Source organism: Prinia subflava, chromosome 7 (assembly GCF_021018805.1).
Source record: "Prinia subflava isolate CZ2003 ecotype Zambia chromosome 7, Cam_Psub_1.2, whole genome shotgun sequence".
Classification (NCBI taxonomy): Eukaryota; Metazoa; Chordata; class Aves; order Passeriformes; family Cisticolidae; genus Prinia; species Prinia subflava.
Genome location: NC_086253.1, coordinates 1,268,705 through 1,294,673, shown reverse-complemented (window position 1 = coordinate 1,294,673; position 25,969 = coordinate 1,268,705). Strand labels below are relative to the sequence as shown.

Here is a 25,969-nt window from a genome sequence, read left to right as displayed (position 1 = left end):
AAAATTAGAGCGGAAAAGGGCTCGAGAGAGGGAAAGAGAGGAACAAAAAATTTTATGGGATTCCCCAACAAATCCCGCTCTGTTTTTTAGGGAAAAAGCGCTCCAAATCCAGGGGTTATTTTTATCCTCCTTCCCCAAATGAAAGGGAGCGAAATTCCAAAAAAAACCCGGAGAAAAAGGAGCAGAGAAAGTCGTTCCTTTCTCCTCAGCTCCTGTGGAAAAATCCCCCTGATCCCCACTTTATGAAGCCGTAAAAAACCTTGGAAGTCTCTCCTGGCGGATGCCGGCAGGGCTGGTGCCGGAGGCTCGGGTTTTTTGGGATGAGAGGGTTTGGAAAAGCTTTGGAATTGTCCTTAAAGGTCAGTGGGGTGGGGAAGGGAAAAACACGGAGCCGGGAGCTTTTCCTGCTGGATGGAGCCCGGGAGCTCCTGGTGACATCTTGGAATGGTGTCTCCTGTGGAACAGAGAATTCCAGGATGAAGTTTTTTTGGGAATGGCCAAACCAAGGGTTTCCCTTTCATCCCAGGTGCCTAAATCCATAAAATTGCTCCATTCAGTCGGAATTCTGGGCCAAATTCCCTCAGGATTCTCCTTAAATCCCAGCCTGAGGAGGGAGAGCCCAACCTCGTTTTTTTCCCCTCTCCAAGAGCTTTTGGTTTTCCCTTGGAAAGAGAAAATTCCCGATTTTGGAACCTCAGGGCAATTCCAAGGTGGAATTCCATCATTTATTCCACACCTCTGATGGATCCCGTGGAGCTTCTCCCTAAAAATTCTTTTGGAAAAGAGGCGGAATCAAAGCAGAGCTGGGAAGTCACACCTGGGTAGAAACAATTCAGCTCTGGGGTAGAAATTCCCAAATTCCAGCTCTTCCCGACATTTCCTGAGGAGCCATCCCAGGGAAAGTAGAGGTGGAACTGAGGGAAAGATGGGATCACCACCCAAAATTCCAAGGAAAGTGTCCAAAATGGGTAAATCCACGACATTCCAGCTTTTTTCCATACTTGGAGCTGCAGGTTTGCTCCTCCAGGACATCGGGAATTAAGAAACTCCCATTTTTAGGGAAAAGGGGCAGGAAAAGCAGCTGGAATTCCTGGAATTGAGACATAGAGAACTGACCTGAGACTGTTTCCTAATTCCAAGGAATTCCCAAATTCCTGATTGTGTCCTAGATCCAAGGGAAGGAGTTCAGGCGCCTTCCCATGGGCCTTGAGGGATTTTTTAGGATAACATTCCAAAGGAAACTTCCCTGTCGGAGCATTCCGGAGCACCTCCGGGTATGGAAGCTCATCACAGTCAAATTTCAGCTTTCCAAAGGGAAAAGATTTTCAGGATAATTTTCCGTGGATAAAATAGTAAGTTCACCCCTCTCAGCCTTATTCCAGGTGAAATCCAGGGAATTCCAACCTGTGGAATCTTAATTCCAGTTCTGGTTCCTCCCTCTGGTTCCAGTCCAAATCAAATTCCATAGAATCATAATATATAGAGATATGAATAAATGAAGATTATTTGAGTTCATGGAATGATGGAATGGCTTGGGATTTAAGGGACCTTAAATCCCATCCCATTCCCACCCCATCCATGGACACTCCCACCATCCCAGGGGGATCCAGCCTGGCCCTGGGCACTGCCAGGGATCCAGGGGCAGCCACAGCAAAGCTGGGAATTCCAGCCCAGCCCCTCCCCACCCTCCCAGGCAGCAATTCCTGCACAAGATCCCAGCCCAATCTCCCCTTTCCCAGTGGGAGCCATTCCCTGTGTCCTGTCCCTCCATCCCTTGTCCCCAGTCCCTCTGCAGCTCTCCTGGAGCCCCTGCAGGGACTCTGAGGATTCCCTGGATTTTTCCCTTCTCCAGGGGAACATTCCCAGCTCTCCCAGCCTGGCTCCAGCTCTGGGGCCTCCTCCGGATTCTCTCCAACCCCTCCACATCCTTCCTACTTTCCCCCATCTCCACTCATGGCCTCCATAAAAAAACAGGAATTCCAGTGTGGGATCCTCAGGTGCCACTGGCCGGGAATCTCCTCCAGAACAAACTCCACCCTCAGGAGAACCAGGCTGGAAAACCGCACTGCAATTCCAAGGGCACGATCCCAAATGCCAGGGGTCGGAGTGAGGCTCGGGAGCCTAAAAAAAAACCCGGAGGGAGGCCAGGAAGAGCCGGAGGGGAAGGATTTGGGATGGTTCGGGATGAGTCACGTTGGGAATGAGTCAGCAGCGTCCTGCTGCTGTTCTATCCCGGGGTTTATAAACAAATTCCTGCTCCTGAGGACACCGAGGGAATTTTTCCGCTCTGGAGCTGGGACAGGGATTCATTGACACTGAGGGCTCCGTGACCTTTCCAAAAAAAAAAAAAAAAAAAAAAAAAGGGAAGAGAAATCCCACAAAATAATTTGGATAAAAAACCACGGCCCATGATGAGCCAGGGGTGGTTTAATCCAGAAAGGAAAAGAAAGGAAATGGGAATTTCAGGATTTGTGACTTTGCTGCCCTTTCCTCCCGGTTTTTGTTCCATTTTTGATGTCGGAATTCCTTCTGATCCATAAAAAACATGGAGTTCCCATGCTGTGACATCGCTCCGGCATTCCTACATCCCAGATCCTTGGAATTCCTGCATCCCAGCTCCCTTCGTGCTGGGGAAAGCCAGGTTGGACACCGGGGCTTGGAGCAGCCTGGGATGGTGGGAGGTGTCCCTGCCCATGGAATGGGATGAATTCCCAGGTCCCTTCCCACCCAAACCATTCCCGGGACACACCTTTGGGATGCAGAGGATTCTCCTCATCCTCACCACCCAATTTTTCCCTGGATACAGCTGGAAGAGCCCTTTCCACATTTCCCATCTGAGACACCCAAGAGTGACAATCCCAGTGGGAAAGGGAACATCCCCCACTCCCTCTCCAATCCCAACATTTTAGGGATTGAATTTGGGAAGGGGGGTGAGGGTCCTTATCCAAAAATACAGGGACCATCTCAGCGATTCCTCGGGAATGCTGGAAAAGTGACCTGGGAGCCGCTGGAATCGTGGGATTTGCTCCAACAGCCTCATCCCAGTTTTCCTCCCATTCTCCCGATCCCAACCCAGCTGTTCCCTGCAGCAGGGCTCCACCCCTTAAAATCCATAGGAACGAGGATCTCCTGCTTTTCCGGGGATTTTCTCCACCTCCGGCCTGTGTGAATCCAGCTCCAGCCCCACCGCTCCCAAATCCAGGTGAATCCATCAATCCCAGCCCCGGCGGCTGCCCAAAAATTCCGGAGTTTTTTGCAAGAGCCCTTCGTCAGGGAGAAAAAATTTCCTGGAAACCTCAGCGAGGCGGTGAAAAGCGGGATTGGGATGGGGGTTGGGAAGAGAGGGGAGGAGGGAGCGCGGTCAAGGCCGGGGCAGGAGTTCATGGAGTTGGAGGTTTTGTGGGAATGTTTTGTTTGTTCTGGATTAGGCTGCGGATTCCTGAAGGAAAACACGCTCGGCTCAAAGCGGGATGGGGAGAAGGGGTTGGAGCTGGGATGGGAAGGAGCGAGAGGAGGATTTGGGAGTGGGGGAAAGCCGGGATTGGGGATGAGGGAGGAGAATCCCGGTGGGATAAAAAGGGGGAATTGTAGCCTGAAAAATTCCCACAGAGCCGGAGAATCCCAGGGCAGGAGTAACAGCCCCGCTCCAGGGATCCTGCCAGGTTATCCCAGCTCCCAGAAAATCCTTGGGATGCAGGAACAGCCCCACTTCAGGGATGTCTGGATCCTGCCAGGCTGTCCCAGCTCCCACTCAGAAAATCGGGATACAGAAGCAGCTTCTCTCCAGGAATCTCTGGATTCAGGGGCAATCCTGCTGGGTTATCCCACCTTCCAGAAAATCTTTGGGATGCAGGAGAAGCCTCACTCCAGGGATCTCTGGATCCTGCCAGGTTTTCCCATCTCCCAGAAAATCCTTGGGATGCAGGAACAGCTCCATTCCAGGGATCCAGGGGCAGCCACAGCAAAGCTGGGAATTCCAGCCCAGCCCCTCCCCACCCTCCCAGGCAGCAATTCCTGCACAAGATCCCAGCCCAATCTCCCCTTTCCCAGTGGGAGCCATTCCCTGTGTCCTGTCCCTGCAGGCCTTGTCCCCAGTCCCTCCCCAGCTCTCCTGGGGCCCCTGCAGGGACTCTGAGGATTCCCTGGATTTTTCTCTTCTCCAGTGAACATTCCCAGCTCTCCCAGTCTGGCTCCAGAATCCTGGAGCATTTTCCCTCCTCCACAGCAACCTATGGATGAACTGGGAACAGCCCCTTTTTTCCATGAGGGATATATTTCCCTGAAGTTCCAGCCAGATCCACAGCAATTCCCAGATCCTGGAATCTCTCTGAAGGTGATGTTTGGATAATTGATCCTTTTCCCTTCTTCCCTCCCTCCTTCCCACTTTTCCTCCCGCAGGGAATCTGATAATGGAATAAATATGGGTGGAGTAGAGCTTTGGAATTTATGGGATGAAAGGGAAACAATGCTCCGTATAAACGACAGGATTTGGGAATATTGTCTGGAATTCTCAGCCTCTCCCTTTCCTTCAGATGCTGGAAAACCTCCCTAAGGAAAATCCTAATGGCACAATTCCCTTTCCAGCTTCATCAGGATGCGGAAGGAAAATATCCCTGGAGATGCTCCGCAGTGGGAATTCCGTGAAGGAACGAGCAGGGAGAGCCCATGGAATCCTGGAATGGTTTGGCTTGGGAGGAGACTACAAGGACCATCGAATTCCAAGGACAGGGACAATATTCCAGTGGGAATAAACTTTCCAGGTATGCTTATCCCATCCTGCTGAATCCAGGGAAAACCCAGCTCGGGGAAGAGCCCGGGAAATTCCTTAGGAGAGGTTCCCTGCTCCAGGATATTTCGTTGGACAGCCTCTGGCTGATCCAAGTCTGACTGGAAGTGGCATTTCCAGGGAATATTCTCCATCCTTGGATCATCCGGATGGGAATTCATCCGGAGCATCCAAAGCCTGGAGCTTGACGGGGTCCAAGTGTCTGCTTGGAATGAGCTGCATGGATAAAACCTGGGGAAAAAAATGGGAAAAAAAGGAAAAGAGAATAAAAAAAAAAAATAAGAGACATTCCTTAAATCTTCCGGAATCCATCCATCCCCTTTCCCTGCCATCATTCCCAGCCTTGGAACCAGGGAATCCAATATCCCTCAGCAGCTGCTGCATGGAATTGGCTCCCTGGGAAAGCTCCAAGCCGAGGGATTTTTGGGAATGACGGAACTTCCGCCACCCCTCTCCGGATGAGGATATGAGGGATGGTGAGCGTTGTTCCTGGGAATGGCCACACCGAGCTGGAAGCCCTTTGGAATGTCGTGGGATTGTGCAATTCCCTTCCCTGTCATCCCAGTGGGAATGGGATGTGGCATTCCCACCTCTTGCTCATCCCTGTTCTTCCTTTGGCCGTGCCTGAGCTTTTTGCCGGGGTTTGGGATTCAAATTCCATCCTGAAACTCCTCTCCCGGCCACAAATTCCAAGATTTCTGTGGAGCACATTTATCCAACCAGGATTCCAGCTGCTCTCCCTAAGGAGGCTCCAGACTTTTCCCTGAATGGAGAAAATCCAGGGAAGCACCACAAGCCCAGAATTCCTGCTGCAGCCATGGCGATGTTGGAGCTGCTTCCAGGAATTTCTCACCCATTTAAGGAAGGAATGGAGAGAGGGAGGCAGGAAAAGGGAATTTTTCCTCTATCCTGGCATTTCCCACATGGATCCCAATCTCCCTCCCAGGCCCCCATTCCCACTGGGAAGCCTCCCAGCCTTTCCCTGCCAGGGATCCTTCCCATCTTTGCCATTCCTGAAATCACAACCAGATGGGCCCGGAGCAGCTCTGGCTCAGCCACTGACGTCGCCATCCCAAAAATCCGGCTCCCGGCAGGAATTCTCTCCCCCCAGGGACCTCATCCTGCATCCATGAGGAAGTGACTCAGTGCCCAGTGATCCACAGGCCGAGCCAAGCATGGATCCAGGCGGGATGAGGCCTAAGGGCATCCAGAATCCTCTTTTCATGGAAATTCATCCGTTTTTCTCTGAAATCCATGTTCTTCGAAAAGCCGGGGTGTTCCCTGGGAGCAGTTGGATTTCTCATCCCGAGGGTTGTTCCTTCCATATTTCCATAAATTCCTTCTGATATTTTAAATTCTCCTTTCATTTTCTTTTCCTTGTTCTTAACGGTCTCTCCATGGATGCGTTTTACATGAAATAAAGCTCGGGGAAATTTTTCCCGCTTCCAAAATCCAGGGATGAAACTCCAGCTCCTCAGCCTTGACCTTAGCTCAGGGAACACATTCCAGCTCCAGAGATTTTAGTCCAGGGTGTTTTCCCAAGAGAGCCCTGACTTATTCCCAGAAATCTGAGGATCCAAGTCCACAGACAGAATATAAAATTAGGGAACTCTGGAATCACGGAATTGGTTAGGTTGGAAAAGACCCTAAAAATCATGGAGTCCAACATCCTTCCCTTCCCTTCCCTTCCCTTCCCTTCCCTTCCCTTCCCTTCCCTTCCCTTCCCTTCCCTTCCCTTCCCTTCCCTTCCCTTCCCTTCCCTTCCCTTCCCTTCCCTTCCCTTCCCTTCCCTTCCCTTCCCTTCCCTTCCCTTCCCTTCCCTTCCCTTCCCTTCCCTTCCCTTCCCTTCCCTTCCCTTCCCTTCCCTTCCCTTCCCTTCCCTTCCCTTCCCTTCCCTTCCCTTCCCTTCCCTTCCCTTCCCTTCCCTTCCCTTCCCTTCCCTTCCCTTCCCTTCCCTTCCCTTCCCTTCCCTTCCCTTCCCTCCCCTCCCCTCCCCTCCCCTCCCCTCCCCTCCCCTCCCCTCCCCTCCCCTCCTTGGAATTCCACCAAAATATCGGGATTTGAATCCAAACACTTCCAAAGCTCCAAACTTTGGAGATGATTTCCTATCTTTTTTCCGAGGGCGGAGGATTTTGAAGGGACAATGGGATCATCCAGCACTCGCTTCCCTCTTTTCTCTCGGATTTAATCCATGGATTCTTCTCTTTGGGAGAGAGGTGTGAGCCAAGATCCAGTCTGGAGCTGGATCCAATCAAAACATTTCTCCCGCTTTTTGGGCAGTCCAAATGCATCCATCCCGAGCTTTCCAATGCTTTTTTTTTTGGGAAACCTTCCCACGGCTGATCGGGAATTGCCAATTCCGGTATCCAGACCCCAGCTCCAACATCCATGAATGATTCCCTGTCTTGATTCCCTTTGTGGGATGTTCATGGAGACAAAACTTCCCAGGAGTTCTGGGATCCTTGGGGGTTTATCCTGAGTTTTGTCTGCATCCCTTGGAATTCATCCTAGCTCCTGGAAATCCAGGAGAGCCTCAACAGCCTCTGGCTGTCTCCAGCTGGAAGTGAGGGAGTCAGGGAGGGTTTGGGAGCACCGGGAAGATTGGAAGGCCCTCAAATCCAACAGGATTTGACTCCTGGTCCTGCTTTTCATGTGGATCCTCCTCAGAGGGCAGAATTCCAACAGGATTGGTATCCAAGCCGGAGGGGAGCTCCCAATCCAACAGGAGAAGGTCAATGCTGCTCTTCTGCCGAGTGTTTGGAGCTGAGGTATCCAGTGGGGGAATGAATCCAAGATGAGCTCAGGTTTTGGTGGAGATCCATGAAAAAAAGAAAGGGAGAGGGAAGAGCAGGAGTGTGGGCAAGGAAAGGCCCTTTCAGTTGGATTCGTTATCCCAAAAAACAGAGGAAAAAATGGAATAACACCTTCAAATGGGAATGTGGGGACTCGGCAAGGCCGGGTTGGATTGGGATTGGAGCACCCTGGGGTTGTGGGAGGTGTCCCTGTCCATGGATGGGGTGGGATGGGATGGGATTTAAGGGTCTTTCCAACCCCAAGCATTCCAGGATTCTGGAGCCTTTCTGCTCTGGAGCCAGGCTGGGAGAGCTGGGAATGTTCCCCTGGAGAAGGGAAAAAAATGGAAGAGCTCAGAGCTAGAGAGAAAGAAGGTGCTGAAAAGGATGGATAACCCTGGAATATCCCTCCCAACTCTGGATATTCCAGGATTCCATGACCTCCCCTTTAGACCTGTCCTTGAAAAGGATGGATAACCCTGGAATATCCTTCCCAGCTCTGGATATTCCAGGATTTCATGATCAGAGGGCTGTTCTTTGAAAAGGATGAGTAACTCCGGAATATCCCTCCCAACTCCAGATATTCCATAATTCCATGACCTCCCCTTTGGAACTGTCCCTGAAAAGGATGGATAACCCTGGAATAACCTTCCCAAATCAGGATATTCCATGATTCCATGATCAGAGAGCTGTCCCTTGAAAAGGATGGATAAACCTGGAATATCCCTCCCAACTCAGGATGTTCCATAATTCCATGATCACACAGCTATCCTTGAAAAGGACGGATAAACCTGGAATATCCCTGAATATCCCTCCCAGCTTGAGATATTCCAAGAATCCATGACCACAGAGCTGTCCCTTGAAAAGGACGGATAAACCTGGAATCCGGGAGAACTCGCTTGGAAAACTCTCCCCAAACCTCCGAGATCCGGAGGCAGAAGGAGCCCTTTATTCCCTCCAGCCTGAAGCCGACTCCTCATTAGTGGGATGAGGTCATTCCTGGAGGATTGGGATGGGATCCCTCCAAAAAGCGGCCCTTGGAAGCTTTCCCTCCTCCAAGAGAAACGTGGGACCTCTGTCTCCCTTTCCTGGAGGATTCCAGAACTCCAAACAAGCCGGGAGTTGGCTCCGTGCTCCGGCATTACTCAGGAAATCTGGCAGGAGGGAAAACCGGTGGACATTCCAAAAAAAGAAAGAAAAAAATTCAGAATTCCTGGTGTTACAAGGAGTCCATTCAGTCGGAAAATCCCAGGCCGTTATCCCGTGCCAAGAACATCCAAATCAGGTAAAACCATGGCTTTGTTTTCCGGGCATTTTGGATTGGGGGGAATTTAATAGAGATGGGTTTGGAGCCGAAATTCCTTCCCTCGTCCCGGAATGTCTGGGATCCGGGAAAACACCGGGATTGGGGCAGGTAGGGAGAGGAGGAACAATAGGATTACCTGGATTGGGAGCTTTTCCAAGGGTTTATCCCTTTGGATTTTCCAAAGGGAAGAGATCAAATGCTTTGCTGTTTTAGGGATTAGGGAAGGAAGGGAGAGAGGTGCAGGATTTTTGGGAATCGGGGAATTTCTCCTGGAGCCAGGGGGATTTTGATGGGAAACAAGGAAGGAATGGGATACGGCTGATGGGGGAGCCGGAGATGTTTGGTCCGAGGTTTTTCTTGGATCAGGAGTGAACACAGAGGTTTCACATCCCAAAATTCTCTGGGTTGGGTCGGCAAAGCTCTGGAAAATCCTGGAGGGAAGAGTGGAAAGGGCACGGTCAGAGCAATCCAATTTATCCCAAGTTTCTTGGATGTTTAGGGAAAATCACAGGGAATAAGGCAAGGAACGGAAAATGGCAGCCAAGTAGCGGAGTTTTTTGGGATGGAGGTGTTGGGATTTGTGGGATTCAGCAGGTCCAGATGGAGGAGGAAGTTGTGCTGGGATTGGGAATTCCCAGGGATAATTCAGGCAGGAAGGAATCTCAGGAGGTGTCCCGTCCAGCTTCCAAAACTGTATTCCTCAGGGATTTATCCAGCCTGACCTGGAAAACTTCCAGGGACAGGGACTGTGTGACACCTCTGGGAATTTCTGGCACATCCAGGATCCCAAATAATTCCCATTTTGCCATGGCAGGGAGTCGGGACTGGATGATCCTTAAGGGCCATTCCAACCCCGTAACATTCCATGATTCCTTGATTCCACTGGGATGGGACGGGACGGGATGGGATGGGAATGGACTCTCCCCAGATATTTTCTGGGAACTGAGAGAGTCCTCCCATCACCAATCCTAAAAATCCTACGAAAATTCCCATTTCTGCCAGAGCGGGAGGAGCATGGGAATCCTTCATCCCGCCAGATTCCATTGGCACCATTCCCTGGTCCTCACCTCATTTGGCCACTTCCGTCTGGTTGGATTTTGTTCCTCCCTCTTGGGAAAATGGGGATGGAGCTCAGAGGTGCCTTGGGAATGCTCAGATGTGGGATAATGGGATACAACATCGGGATATCCATTCCTCCCTGGTGGTGTTCAATGGGATGAGGAAGAGAGGATGAGCGGATGGATGGGGATTTGGATTTGGATTTGGATTTGGATTTGGATTTGGATTTGGATTTGGATTTGGATTTGGATTTGGATTTGGATTTGGATTTGGATTTGGATTTGGATTTGGATTGGGATTGGGATTGGGATTGGAATTGAGATTGGGATTGGGATTGGGATTGGGAGCCATTCCCTGTGTCCTGTCCCTCCATCCCTTGTCCCCAGTCCCTCTGCAGCTCTCCTGGAGCCCCTGCAGGCCCTGCCAGGGGCTCTGAGCTCTCCCTGGAGCCTTCCCTTCTCCAGGGGAACATTCCCAGCTCTCCCAGCCTGGCTCCAGAGCAGAGGGGCTCCAGCCCTGCAGCAGCTCCGCGGCTCCTCTGGGCTCTCTCCAGCAGCTCCACGTCCTTCTGCTGTTGGCCCCAGGGCTGGGGCAGCTCTGATTCCCACGGGGAATCACCTGAGCAGGGCACAGGGACACAATTCCCACCTTTCCCGCTGCTTTGGAGCAACCCCAGTGGGAGCTGAAATCCGTGGGAAGGCTCAGAAGTTCCTGAGTGGGGAGAAGGAGAAGCTCTGGCACGGGAGCCGCGAGCTCACAAACCCCTTTTGTCGGGAATTATCCTGGAACAGCCAACGGCTCCCGTCCAATCCCCGGGAAAAGCTACGAGGAGAAGACGCCTTGGGATTGAATTGTTTTCCTGCCAAAACCTCCCGTCCCTCCAGGTGTGGCCATTCCCCCGTTCCCAGAAATCCTGACGGGGTGGGAAGCCTCTCCTGAGCCAGGCCGATGCTCTTGGAATATAAATATCCCTGGAAAAGAGACAGCCTGAATGTCAACGAGTGGAAATGACCTTTCCCTGCTGAGGCTCCGGGTATCCACTCACATTTCTGGATCCAAGAACAAATCCAAAGCCTCGGGAAGGTGAATCCAAAGAAGTGTCCAAACTCTGGAGGTGGCACCGAGTCCTGGCGGCCGCTCCCGGCCTGGATTTGCTCCGTGAGACTCGGAGGCACCAGGATTTCTGTGTTTGGGTCGGGAGAAAGCTGCGGAGAGAAGGGGGCTTTGTTTTATCCGTGTTGTTTTTATGGAAAAGGGAAAAACAGATTAGGGTGGGAAGTGAGGAGAGCGGTTATTTCTGGAAGCAGCTCCGTGCCCAGTGTTCCCTCTCCGGGAGGGAAGCGGCGTTTTCCCCGCAGGGCTTGGAAAGGGCGAGGGAAAGGGAGGGAAAGGAGCCATCCCAAGGGATTTTCCAGGCTTTTGAGGGTTGGGATTAGATCATCTTCGAGGCGCCTTTCATCCCAAACCATTCCACGGTTCCGGAGGAGATTCCAGAGGGACACAACAGTGGGAAAGGGGAGGAAACCGTGTGCCGGAGCAATTCCAGGGGCTCCTTTCCCAGGATTGTTCCAGGGTTGTTGTCAGCGTCTCCAGGATAATTCACCTCCGAGGTGTGACTGTTCCCTGACAGTTCCTGATCCCGGTATCCCTGTTTGGTGAAAATTCCTGGAATCGTGGAATGGTTTTGCTTGGAAGGGACCTTAAGGATGATTTAATCCCGGCCTGCCATGGGCAGGGATGACTCCCACGCTCCCAGGTTGCTCCAAGCCCTCTCCAGCCTGGCCTTCGACACTTCCAGGGATCCGGGGGCAGCCACAGTCCCATCCTTTTGCAGGAATTCTCCTGCCCTTTTCCAGTCAGGACTGGGAGGAGATTCCAATTCCAGTCTCAGTGCTGCGGGTGATTTTCCCAGGCTTTTCCAGCAGCAGAATAAAATCTGAGCATCCTGGGATAGTGGAAGGCGTCCCTGCCCATGGGATGATCCTGAAGATCCCTTCCAAACCACTCCATGATTCCATGGTTTTCCAAATCAGGATCCTGGGGAGTTTCCTAAAAAAAATCCATCCATCAGTCATCTGTATCTGTTCCCTTTCCTCCTCCCAGCTTCCAAACCTTCCCAAAAATGGGATAAACGATCCCAGGGATGCCCAGACCATGGAGTAAAGCTGCTGGTGTTTATCTGGAAATCAGGGGAAAAATTCCAAGGCCTGAGGAAAGATTTGGCTCTCAGGGATAAACAATTTTCCCCCTTTTGTTCTGGAATTGTTTTCACCCCATTCCAGGGCCGGGTGCGAAGGTTGCACCTCATCCGAGGACAAAGGAGCAAAATGTGAGGAAAAAAGCAGGAATTAAAAGAAAAAAAAAAAAAAAATAGGGATGCGTGTTCCAGGGAATTGCTCCAGCAGAGCAGAGCTGTGCCTGGCACGGAGCTGGCAGTGCCAGGACCTCCAGGGAATCCTGAACCGTGGTCACAGCTGGGATGGATTCCCTCTGGGAATGCTCCGGCAGCCAAGGATATCCTCAGATTCCCAGCTTGACAGGCACGGAGGGGTCCATGGATCATGGATGGTGTCCAGGAGAGCTGCAGAGGGACTGGGGACAAGGGATGGAGGGACAGGACACAGGGAATGGCTCCCACTGGGAAAGGGGAGATTGGGCTGGGATCTTGTGCAGGAATTGCTGCCTGGGAGGGTGGGGAGGGGCTGGGCTGGAATTCCCAGCTTTGCTGTGGCTGCCCCTGGATCCCTGGCAGTGCCCAAGGCCAGGCTGGATCCATCTGGGATGGTGGGAGGAGTCCCTGCCCATGGATTGGGTTGGCTCTGGATCCTCTTTCATTCCCTCCTAATCCAAACCAATCCATGATTACATGATCCCATTTCCTCCGGCTCTGAGCTTCTCCTTCCTTCTTCCATGTGGAAGACAGGGAACTGGGAGAAATATTCTGCTGCCAAGGCAGCAAAATTCCTCATCTTTCCAGGACAGCTTTGACATGGATGCAATTCCCTGCTTTCATTCCCTCCTCACTTCCTCATCACCCTCAACCCCGCTGCCCGTGCCAGCAAAATTCACCTTCATCCCTAAAATTCCACGATTTTCCCAGCAAAAAATGGACAGAGCTGCAGCTGAACTGTTCAAAAAGCCCCAAATTTTGTCCCTATTTTTTTTTTCTGGGGAACAAAGGACTCTGGATTTTGGAATGTTTTGTTCCACTCCAAGGTGCTTTGCTTTGCTTTTAGCTCCTTTAATCCTCTCAAGAAATTGTTTCAATTCCATGCTGACACCAGGAATTCTTTTTGAAACCGGGAATTCCAAAGGACTCCGTTATTTTACTTTTAATTTCTTTTCCCAAAAAGGCCTCAGCGCTGTTTTTATGGGTTTTATTTTTTCTCCCAGTGGAAACAATTCCCTGAATTTCTGCATCATTTAATCCTGGGAAGAAAAAAAAAAAAAAAAAAAGAAAAAAGGGCCGTGATGTGTCCCTGTCAGAATTAACACCAGCTGTGGCTGAATCCCAACGCGTGTTCCCATCGGATTGCCCTTAGGAAAGCACCTTCCTTCCTGGAATCCCTCCATCTCTGAGTGCACGACATCCCCACTATCCCAGAAACTCAGGAATGGCTTTTAAAGGGAAGAAAAATGGGATACAAAGTCTTGGAGGTAAAGGCATGGGATTGTGGAGTGGTTTGGGATGGAAGGGACCTTAAGGATTCTCCCATTCCCACCCTGTTCCATGGGCAGGGACACCTCCCACTGTTCCAGGTGGATCCAGCCTGGCCTTGGGCACTGCCAGGGATCCAGGGGCAGCCACAGCAAAGCTGGGAATTCCAGCCCAGCCCCTCCCCACCCTCCCAGGCAGCAATTCCTGCACAAGATCCCAGCCCAATCTCCCCTTTCCCAGTGGGAGCCATTCCCTGTGTCCTGTCCCTGTTCCCCGGCTGTCCCCTCCTGGCAGGGACTTGTGCAGAGCCACAAGGTCCCCCTGAGCCTCCTTTTCTCCAGGCTCAGCCCCTTCCCAGCTCCCTCAGGAATTCTCCAGCCCCTTCCCAGCTCCCTTCCCTTCCCTGGACACGCTCCAGCCCCTCCGTGTCCTTTTCTTGGCCCAAAATTTTGGGCATCTGCAGATCCGAGCAATTTCGCTGAGATTTTAGCAGAGGAACCTTGGGACTCGCAGACCTCCCAGGAATATTCCCAGCAGCCTTTTCTCCCTTTGGAATATTCCTGGATGCTGAATGAAATGGATGCACCTCATCAACAGTGAATGGATGAATTTTCACTCTGAATCCATTGCTCCAAAAAAAAAAAAAAAACCCCACAAAAACCAGGATACAGGATGGGAAGCTTCAAACTGCTCCCAAAACTGTCCCTGGAAAAATCCAGATCCCCCACCAGGTTCAAATTCAATTTAACAGGGATGAAACAATTCCCATTTCTGGGAAGGACAGGATTCTTCAGGAATGTCAAGTATTCCCGAATTTACAGTTGTGCGTCATTCCCGTTTAGGAGCCTATGGAGAGATGGAGCTCGTCTGCATTTCCCGGCCTTGAGAAACCTCGGGAAATCTTCGGAGCCATTCCCAAGCATCTGGGATGGGAAAAGCCGAGGGGCTGGTTGGAACTTTCTGGCAAGGAAGGAGCAGGGAAGGGAAGGGCCCGGGAGCGGGAATTTCTCCACGTCCGGAGGAGAAGGAGCTGGAAGCGATTCAGAGCTCCGGAGGCCCCAAAATCCCGGCTGGAATCCCAGCGCTTGTATCCCGCTCATTTTCGGGAGGCTGTAATGGGAAACAGCAGCCAGGGATAAGCGGCCGTGGCCGCGTGAGCTCCGGGCCGGGACAATCCCGAGGTTCTCGGGAGCTACTGCTCTGGCAAATCCCTGCTCCCAGGGGCGCCGGAGCACGGCGCTTTCCCTGGAAGCGGGAGCAGAGCGGCTGGAATGTTCATGGAGAGATGGATGCGGGGATGGAGAGGGGCTGAGAGATCCGAAGGGGGAGGAACAAAGTCATGGATCTGGCAGGGAGCGGGGTGGGAAGCCTGGGAGTGGTGGTGGGATCCGTGATCCGGAGCTCCGTCCTCTCCTGCCTGGAATTCCTCCCTGCTGTTGTCCTCATGGAGCTGAGGGTGGAGCAGGTCTCCAGAGGGACCTGGGGAAAAGTGGAAAATCAGCCCCAAAATTGTGATTTTTGCACGGATGAGCCCAGAAAAAAAACCCACTCAAACCGCTCCCAGGATTTGGAGTGTGGCCTCATTGTCACTGGATTGGGATGGGATGGGATGGGATGGGATGGGATGGGATGGGATGGGATGGGATAGGGATGGGATGGGATGGGATGGGGATGGGATGGGATGGGATGGGGATGGGATAGGGATGGGATGGGATGGGATGGGATGGGATGGGATGGGATGGGATAGGGATGGGATAGGGATGGGATAGGGACGGATGGGGCAGCAGCCCTTTGTGTTTGCTGTGAATTCCCTGCAGATGATCCCACACCCTGGAGCTTTTCCACCTGAATTCTGCTCCAGAAGTTCTCTGGATCCACCGGGAAGAGCCTGTGGATGCACCAGCCCGGGACCTTCATGTGGGATTCCGAGGTTCGAGTCCCAGTCCTTGGGAGGGAATTCCTTGCACGGCCACTCCCCCTGGAGCTCGCTCCGGTGGGATTCCAAGGGAAAACCACAAAACCATGGAAGGGTTTGGGTTGGGAAGGGACCTCACCCAACCCCAGCCCCACACCTCCCGCTATCCCAGCCTGCTCTTCCAGGGGATCCTTCCACCTTCCCATTCCTTCCCATTCCTTCCCATTCCTTCCCATTCCTTCCCATTCCTTCCCATTCCTTCCCATTCCTTCCCATTCCTTCCCATTCCTTCCCATTCCTTCCCATTCCTTCCCATTCCTTCCCATTCCCGTTCCCTCCTCGGAATCCAGCACAGCTCCAGCATTCCAGGACCCTCTCCAGCCATCCCACCCCTCGCTATTCCCGATGGGAAGGATCAGCCGTGCCCAAGCCAGCCCCGAGCACGATCCACGAGGATCTGTTGACAGGGGAAATCCAGGCCGGGCCGGAGATCTGAGGGAGCCGCTGGCACTGCTGGATCCTGGCACTGGGACAATTCCCTGGATTTGCCCTGGATCCTTCTCCCGGGGAGTTTTGTCCCCCCGAGGGAATTTATGGCTCAGCCAGAGGCGGGAATCCCGTGCCAGGATTTTAACGAGGCCTTCCTATAAATATTTCTCTTTCAGCTTAGGATGAAGGCGGGGTGTGCTCCGATGGAAAGGAGGGAAAAGCCGGGGAAATCCATTTGTTTTCCCACTTAAACCAAACCACACATCCCCGTGATTATGAGCAGCATCCTCTGGCGAGCATGTCCCTGGTTTTTTTGCTGGAATTATTTATGTCCCGCGAGTGGGAATTGCGCAGGGCCTGGTGCACAGCTCCCAGCTCCTGGGCTGTGAAATTGTTCCCATTTGTGGCTCAAACAAAGGGAAACAACTGGAAAACAACGGGATTTATGGTTTGTCCAAACATCTGTGGGATTACACTGGAGCTGGTGGTTGGAAAAGGAATTTTTTCCCTTTTTTTTCCCAAATGTTTGGTCTATTTTGGGGGTGATTGTTGGGGGGTTTTGTTGTTTTGGGGGGGTTTTAGGGGTGGGGTTTTTTTTTCTGGAAAATCCAGCTGGTGGCAGAGGCAGCTCTGGGAAAACCCCACAAAGAGGATGAGGATGGAGATTGTCAGTGTGAAAGGTGTGTGAGGAGTTCAGGGAGGAAAAATCCATGGAAAAACAGGGATATCTGCAGCGTTTTCCCCCAGAACACGAGAACTGGTGACAGGAGCATCTCAGAATCCCTGGAGTGTCCAAGGGCAGGTTGGACATTGGGATTGGAGCAACCTGGGATAGAGGGAGGTGTCCCTGAGCATGGATGGGGTGGGGATGGGATGGGATTTAAGGTCACTTCCCACCCAACCCATTCCAGGGTTCTGGAGCCCCTCTGCTCTGGGAATGCTGGGAATGTTCCCCTGGAGAAGGGAAAATTCCAGGGAATCCTCAGAGTCCCTGCAAGGGCTCCAGGAGAGCTGCAGAGGGACTGGGGACAAGGGATGGAGGGACAGGACACAGGGAATGGCTCCCACTGGGAAAGGGGAGATTGGGCTGGGATCTTGTGCAGGAATTGCTGCCTGGGAGGGTGGGGAGGGGCTGGGCTGGAATTCCCAGCTTTGCTGTGGCTGTCCCTGGATCCCTGGCAGTGCCCAGGGCCAGGCTGGATCCACCTGGGGATGTGGGAGGTGTCCCTGCCCATGGATGGGGTGGAATTGTTGGGATTTAAGGTCCCTTCCCACCCAAAGCATTCCATGATCCTCCAAAGTCCTTTCTGACACCCCCAGCGTGGCTGTGGCAGCAGCACTTGCTGCTGGCTCTGATAATTAACCTGTTAATTACTTAAACACTGGAATTAAATTATTATTTTTGTTGCCAAATTCCAATTTCTCCATATCCACATTTTTTCCCCCAGACTGTGCTGGCTGTGGGAGAGTTTTCCACACAAAAAGTATTTGAAAAACAAGATCAACATTTTTCCTTTCCCATAAAAAGATGCATTTCATTCTCTGCTCCTAAGTGTCCCCTTTTTTCGGAATTTAAACTGGGTGTAATCAGGATAAACTGGAATTTTTAAATAATTTCTGATCATTAAAATGGAATTCCATAGAATCCAAATTATTTCCACTACAATTTGTGATTCCAAATAGTTCTGGAGATCTTCCTTTCCTATTTCTTCATCTCAAGTGGGAGAAGTGTTTCAATATCCTGATGTTTTCCAGGATCCGGGAAAGCCGCCTCTTCCACTGCCCCCTTTTCCCAAGGTATGGAGACGCGGTGAGACAAAACGTGTCATCCAAAAATTCCTGAGGAGAAATTCCCAGTTTTGTGCCCGCAGCCCCTTGTCCTCCATCCCTGTTTGCCGGATCCTGTGCCACAGGGAGCTGGAAAAGAGATGGAAAAGCCTTGGATGAGTCGTGGATTTTGCCACCTTGCTGGAAGAGCTGAATTTTGTGGGAATCTCAGGGAAAGGGCTCTGAATTCCAGCTGTTTGTAACACCCGTGTGCTGATTAGGGATGAATCCCGGGATCCACACCTTTGGGAGCTGTGAGAGAATTCCCTTTCCTTCCCAGAAATCCACCCGGTGGATAATTCCTGAGGGCAAGGTGAGAGAAATCCCGACGGGAATCACTTCTCCTCTCTGTGCTTCGCTTCCCTGACCTGAAAAACGGGATTTAATCCATGGAAAAGCTTCTTCCAAAGGGTTTGGGGCAGTGATAAGATTTGGGTTCCTCATTCCCATGAGAAAAAGCAGAGAGCCGGAATTCCAGGCTGGAATAATCAGCGCCAACACCCCCGGGCATGGATAAGGTGGGAAGCGCACTCCAAGTGAAGTCGCCTCCTTGGCACTTCCCACCTTTCCCTGGGAATCATCGCCCGGAGGTGATGGGAAAACATTCCCCGCCCTGGCTCCCACAGGGCACAGCACCCCCAGATCCCAAGGTTTTCCGGGAATGTCCTATTGGTGTTCCCAAGGGCTGAGGGGAGGTGATCACATCTGTAATTCCGGCTGCATCCAGGGCGGAGAGCTGGCTCCTGGGAAACAGCTCTGGGCATGGAATTATTTTCCTTAGGAAACCCTCCCTGCCCGGAGTGCTTTGATTCCTCTTTCCCTGGAATGGAGTTGTGGGAATCTTGTTTGGATGTGGGAATCTCTTCCATGAGCATCAATCCCTCCTCAAAGAAAGTCTGGGGATGGGAAGGGCTTCCAAACAATCCAAAGGTTGTGTGTGCTCTTCTTTTCCCGGGAAAAGAGCAGCAGGGGTGTGAATCCAGCTGTGGGGTGGGTAAAACAGACGGAATTTGGGAAGGTGGGGTTGGAATTGGAGAGCTGCTGGAAGGAGATTTGGGACCACTTGGAATTTTTGTGCCCCGGAGTGAAGGAAAGGCAAGAAAATCTGGCAAAAAATCCCCGGAATTGTTCAGATCCGGGTGTCACCGGCTGTGCCTGGTCCAAATCCAAAGGGAGCCAGGGCCGGACATCCCCGCCCCGATGGAGTCACCAGGTACAAAGGGATGTTTGGGAGTCTGATCCCAAAAAAGTGACCTCATCCCGCTGGGAATTTTGGGTGGGTCAAACGACGACAGCGACCGCAGGCTCTTACTCAGAGCGAGGTTTGTGTGGGAAAGGCAGGGAATCAATCCCAGAAAAACAAAAGGCTTTGGAAAAATTCCCCGGGCTCCACGGAGGAATTCTGGCACACAGAATTCCATGGATTGGAGATTCCAGTTTGTACTGGAGGGGAGAATCCTGATTATATTGGATGGATCCCGTCCATTCCCCTCCTCACAAAACTGCTCCGATCCCAGGTGGTGTCCAAGGAATGAGCATGGAAAACCATGGATAACACTATTATTATTATTATTATTATTATTATTATTATTATTATTATTATTATTATTATTATTATTATTATTATTATTATTTCTATTCCATTCTATTTATTTTATAATTATATATATGATTATATATTTAGTATATATAGTATATAGTATATATAATATATAATATATAATATATAATATATAATATATAATATATAATATATAATATATAATATATAATATATAATATATATATTATATATAATATATATTACATATTACATTACATTACATTATATGTAATTAATATATATAATAAATATATAATATCTAATCATATAATGTAATATAATATAATATGTAATATAAAATAATAATAATGTTATTATTGTTGTTATTGTTATTATTATTATCATAATCATTATTTTTACTATTACTATTATCCTATTATTATTATTACTATTATCATTATTGCCAAGTAATTGTAATTAAAAAATTCTAATTCTAATGACATTAATAGAAATTTTATTAATTCTAATGACAAAAACATAGAAATAAATAATTTCCACCTGGAATAATTAATATTAATATTCCCTTCTAGTATTTCCGGGAATATCCCATTCCAGGATTTTGGTTCCTGCTCCGGGAAATATGTTGGGCTTTGGCCTCTGCTCCTGTTAAATCCCTGGAAAACAGGGGTGCCAAACCCCTCCTGGGTTTTTTTTTCCTGGGATTTTCCAGGCCCCAATTCTGGTGATTTTTTTTCTTTTCCAAGAAGTAAAATTCCTTCTAAAGTCCCCAAATTGTTTTCCTAAGGGAAAAACGTGGGATAATGTGGTGATGTTTTCCATGGACTTGCCCTTGTTTGGAGGTGGGAGGGCTCTGGAGCTGGCTGGAATTTGGGGATGGCAAATTTTACCAGGAAAAATGAAAAGTAATTGGAATTTTGAACAGAAGGAATCCTCACAATCCCAGCTCAGCTTTTCCAGGGAATTGGGATTGTGATCCTACAATTCCAGGAAGGATAGGTTCCTATCCTTCATCCTGATTTTCTGGGATAAATTAAGGGTTGTGCTTAGGAATGACCCAGGAAAACGCACCCTTGGAGACTTTTTTCCTAGTTTGTGACTCCATGAGGAAATCTGGGATCCAGGCAGTGCCGGGAACAAATTCCAGGGGGAAAAGAGGTGGGATTTGGCTGAAGATTCCAGAGGGATTCTGGTTTTAGCTCAGCCAAACTGGAGCAGAATTTCTTCATTTCCAGTCCCCAAATCTCCCAGAAAGGAAAAGCTTCCATGCACTTCCCAGCCCTGTCGTGTTCCCAGAATTCCCGGATTTTGATGATTCTACATTCCATGACTTCCACCTGCTCCTAAAACCTGGAGAGTTTTGCTGTTTTCCTGCAAATCACAGCCTGAAATCCGATCCCATTCCCACCCCATCCACGGGCAGGGACACCTCCCACATTCCCAGGTGGATCCAACCTGGCCCTGGGCACTGCCAGGGATCCAGGGGCAGCCACAGCAAAACTGGGAATTCCAGCCCAGCCCCTCCCCACCCTCCCAGGCAGGAATTTCTTCCCCAAATCCCATTGATTGTGCAGAATTCCATCCTCCACATCCCAAATCCGTGGAAGAGAAGGAATTTCCCTGCCCAGCTCCCTGATGCCGGGGGACAGAGCCCCTGGATCCCACTTGGAGCTCGGCCAGGGTTTGGAATCCGCCCCTCCGTGTCCAACCCAGCGTTAGAACAACAAATCCTTTCCTCATCTCTAATTCCTGGGATTCCGTGAGCCCTCCTCTGCCTAAACTCCTTGGGAAAACATCCAGGGCACGGCCCCGGCTGCGTTTCCGAAGGAATTTGTGGGATTATGTCGGACAGTTCCGGGCGAGCCGAGATCAAAGGTATCGGGTTGCAGGTTTAACAAATCCTAACGGGATGTGACAGCCGGGTCATTCCATGGCTCTGAGCTGCCAGGATGGATTGCAGGAAATCTCCTCTTCCAGGAGGTTATTCCAGGATGAGCACAGGGGATGCTGCCGTGTGTTGTTTTTAGGGAATTTTAGAAATGGAATAAACGGGAAGAGGATTCAAGACGGAGCTTGAAGGGAAGGGGAATCAGATCGGAGTTTTGATGTTTGGAATTCCAGATATTTGGAGGAGGGATGGATTGGAGCAGGGATGGGTTGGAAGAGGGATGGATTGGAAAAGGGATTGGAAAAGGGATCAGTTGGAAGAGGGATGGATTGGAAGAGGGATTAGTTGGAAAAAGGATCAGCTGGAAGAGGGATGGATTAGAAGCGGGATGGATTGGAGGAGGAATGTTTTATTATCCATTGGCATCTCCAGAAATCCATGGGATACAGCAGATGAACTGGAACCTTTGGAGTTTTGCAAGGAATAACAATTTTATTCCCAGACCTCCGAGGCAGCGGCACCACTCGGAACCAGCGGGGAAGGGTTTGGGATGTTGTGGATGGGGTCGGACAGGATCCAGCCCAGGACCCCCCCATTCCCTGGGCTGATCCGTGGAAATTCTTCCCAGAAATAACCGACCCATCCCTGTGTTCCCACCACCAAATCCAGCCCAAATCCCAAACAAATTCCAGCTCCTGGGAGGAAAATAAACTCCAGCCCAACCCCCCATTTTTGGTGGCCTTTGTGGCCAGGAAAAGCCTTTGGGATGCTCAAAAATCCCAAATGATGGATTTTATCCTATTTGGTGCCACCACGGAGTCTTCCAAAGCAGCCCTGGAGAGGATGATCCAAATCCAGGATTTTGGCTCACGGCAGCTCAGGGATCAAACCATTGCCCAGCATTCCAAAATCCAACAGGAAGCTGTTGGTTTGTGAGGAAAAAAAGGCAGGAATGAGATTCCCAGCAGCTTCCAGCTCCAGGATTCTCTTTTAGAGGGGAAAAGGTCGCCAAAGGTGAATCTATCCAAAAGGTGAATCATGACTGGAAAGAATTCCAGGAGGAAATAATCTCATAGATTGGCAGGGCAGCTGCTGATAGCAGCTTGGATCCCTAAAAACCGACAATCCACGGATCCAGCTCTGGCTCCTCAGCTCCCTCTTTTTTCCCACCTTTTTTCCTCCAGATGTGAGGCTGGAAACCTGAGGAACAAAGATATCCCCGGTGCTTTGGGAAGTTAATTCCTTAGGAAAACAAAGCAAACCCCCGGGATTAAAGGGAATGAGCTGGTGAGAAATCCTGGGATTCCTCAGGGTTTTGACAGCCTCTTATCTCCGGAATGAGTGACGGGAAAAAAGCGGAGCCAGGGCGGCTGCGGCAGCAGGTGGAAAAAAATAACAGGGAAGGAATTGGCCAGGAAAATGGAAAGATCAAAAAGTCCAGACAGTTCCGGAAAAAATATGGGAGGAAAGGATAAGGAGGACACGGAGAGGGCAACGGAGGGAAGTGAAAAATAGAGAAGCTGATTTGGACTTGGAATTTTCCTCTGTGGTTCCAAAAAATTCGTGGTCAAGAGCCAGACATGAGGAATGACCTCACTGAGGCCTTCCAGGACCTGAGGAGGAGCAGGAAAAGGAGGGAGAGGGAATTTTGGATGGGATGCAGGGACAGGACACAGGGAATGGCTCCCACTGGGAAAGGGGAGATTGGGCTGGGATCTTGTGCAGGAATTGCTGCCTGGGAGGGTGGGGAGGGGCTGGGCTGGAATTCCCAGCTTTGCTGTGGCTGCCCCTGGATCCCTGGCAGTGCCCAAGGCCAGGCTGGATCCACCTGGGATGGGGGAAGATGTCCCTGTCCATGGAATGGGATGAGTTTCAGATCCTTTCCCCCCCAAAGCATTCCATGATTCCCTGATTTTCTTCCCTGTGAGCAGTGCCAGAGGAGCCCGGAGCAGTTTGAGGGATGTTTCCACACAAACATTTCTGGAGCGGTTTTAAAGCCAAGCCAACCTTTTCCCGGCTCCTGGAATCGCTTTGAACTTTGGGAGCCACTTTGGAGCACCAGAACCGCAGCGATTCCCAAGCTCCACACAAAACTGGGTGAAGAGAAATCCCAAAAAAAGCTTTTTTGGAGGAAAACCAGCTCCGTGTGCCCAGCAGCGTGGGAAGGAAGGAGCTGCCAGCCGGACCAGACCCAATCCAGGGAAGAGCAGCTGGGATTCCATGGAAATAACTCAGCCCCATCCCCGGGTGATAAAACAGCTGAATTCCAGCCCAGCTGATCCCGGAGTAGGGAATAAATCTGGGAAGTTCTCACTCCCTTTTTTCTGTGCTGGGGGTGCAGCTGAGCCTGGAAAAGGGAAGACTTTTCTGGCAAGAAAGGAATTTTTTTCCCAGTTTTTTTGCTGTTGGAAAGAAGCCAAGGGCTGAACGTCCCCATCCACAGCGGAGCCAGAGCAGAAGGAGAGAGGGAAAAGGCAGAAGGGAGGGAAAGGAGATCCAGGAAAAATGAAATTAAATCAAATCTGGGAGGTGTGGAAAGGGAGAGAGAAGGGAGGGAGAAGGAATTAAAAGAGGGAGAAGATGGGAAGGGAAAGGAGGAAGGGAGAAGGAGACTCTGGAAAAAAATGGGGGATGGGAAAGGGAAAGAAAAATGAGAGGGAAGAGATTTAAAGGGGAGATGTGAAGGAAGAAAGGGAATTGTGGAAAAAAGGGGGAGCAGCCGGTTTGGGAATTGTGACAGGGAAAAAGGGGGAGAAACAGGTTTGAGAATCGCGGGAAGTGGAAAAGGGGGAGCAGCCGGTTTGGGAATTGTGACAGGGAAAAGGGGAGAGACTGGTTTGGGAATTTTGCACAGGAAAAAGGGGGAGCAGCCAATTTGAGAATTGTGAACAGGAAAAGGAGGAGGAGCTGGTTTGGGAATTGTGACAGGGAAAAGGGGAGAGACTGGTTTGGGAGCTGTGACAGGAAAAATGGGGAACAGCTGATTTGGGAATTTTGGGCAGTAAAAAAAGAGGGAGCAGCCAGTTTGGGAAAGATTTGAGATTTCCAAACAGGAATTTCTGCCCAAAAAATGTGGAGCAGGGCACAGGGGAAAAAAGCGGGAGGAGAGAGAGAGGAATCGCAGGAAAAACCCTGGAATGTCATCCAGCCCAGGCTCCCCAGGGGGGAGCAGCGGGGCTGGATCCTTGGGAATGAGGAGGGTTTTCCCTCCCAAACGCTTTTTCCTCGCGGCATTCCCAACTCGGCTCCCGAGCATCCCAATCCCGATCCCTCCCTGCCGTCCACGTGGAGCTGTTTGGAGAACAAACAATTCCCGAGCTGCGGCTGCCCCGCCGGCGGCCCCCGGGAATTCCTTCCCGAACAATCCCGGGATCGCGGCCTTTGGCTGCCCCGGAGTGACCCCCGGGAGCGGCGGGACGAATCCCTTCTCTTCCCATCTTTTTCCCATCTTCTGCTCCAAGGAAAAAGGGAAACGTGGAAAAAAAAAATTGGCGGGAGCTGTTGGGCGAGGCCTCTCCCAAAAAATCCAACCCTCCCCCCCCGCCACTGGAATATTTCCCTCCCCTGGGATCGGCGTCCAAGTGGGAAAAATGTTCCTCCCAGGATCACTTCCAGCTTGGAAAAGGCGTTATTTATGGGACACGAGCATCCAAGGGAGGTTTTGTTTGCTTTTTCCAGATGTCCTCAAAATCCAGCCGGGAAAGGGACGCTCAGGGCGCCGGAGGCGATGGAAATTTGTGGGAGAAGCAAATTTTATCTGGGATTTGACCCCGGACGAGGCTGCAGAGGTCCAGAAGGGTTTTCCAAACCAATCCCTCCTCCTCACATCTCCCTGGAAAAGGGTTTTTCCTGGATTTTCGTCTCTCTTCCAGGAGCTGGGTAACACCAGACCTCCGAGAAAGCTCGGAAATCTCCAGGTGAGGAAAAAATTCCTTTTGTTTTCCTCACCGGGTCCTCCCTGTCTTGGGAAATTCAGTGCACAAGGGAAGAAGGTGGAAGCCGAGGGATGAATTCCCTTTCTTTCTGTGCCTTGCCTTGGAAAATTCCTTCCTCTGTTAAAGGAGGTGGAAATTCCTCATGGAAAATTGTTCTTTCCTCATGGAAAATGAGTTTGGAGCAAGTTACCGACATAGGATCTTGGAATTAGGGGGGAATCACTCAGGGGCAGCCCCGACATTCCCAAATTTCCACGACTGCTGGCTGGGATATTTCCAGGCTTTTTCACATGCCAAAGATTTTCCTGGTGCAGCAGGAAGAGCCAGAACCTGGAACTGAGCCAGAGGTTACAAACCTGAGGGAAAAACTGGCTCCAAAATTCCCGCTGAACCTCTGGATCAGCTGGAATCCCACAGGATTCCTGCGGCTGGAGGGAAAACCTTCCCAAAGGGCCAAGGAAAAGCTTCCGGTGGATACTCCAAGGTGGAAAAAGCAGAAATTCGGGAGCGTGTTTTTTTTTTTAATTTTAAAAACAATCTTTAATTTAATTTTAAAAATTAAAATTAAAAAAAATTAAAATTTCAAAAGTCAAATTTAATTCTAAAAATCAAATTCAGGGTCCCGTATCTGGTGCAGGTTCCAACAAAATCTGTGTTTCCATAGGAATTAAATAATCCTGGAATTGTTACGTTTTGAAAAGGTTCCAAGGTCGTCAGATCCAACCCAATTCCCACCGCATTCACCACAAATTT

The 25,969-nt window shown here is 50.5% G+C and overlaps 1 long non-coding RNA gene across 1 annotated transcript; it reads left to right on the top strand.

The window, feature by feature from the left end:
• Positions 1–1,632: 1,632 nt before the first annotated feature.
• Positions 1,633–15,185, top strand: LOC134552562 (uncharacterized). Its single transcript, XR_010080900.1, has 5 exons — positions 1,633–4,333; positions 4,585–4,760; positions 8,159–8,863; positions 13,337–13,600; positions 14,444–15,185. It is a non-coding gene; the product is annotated as an uncharacterized LOC134552562 (long non-coding RNA).
• The last annotated feature ends 10,784 nt before the right edge of the window (positions 15,186–25,969 follow it).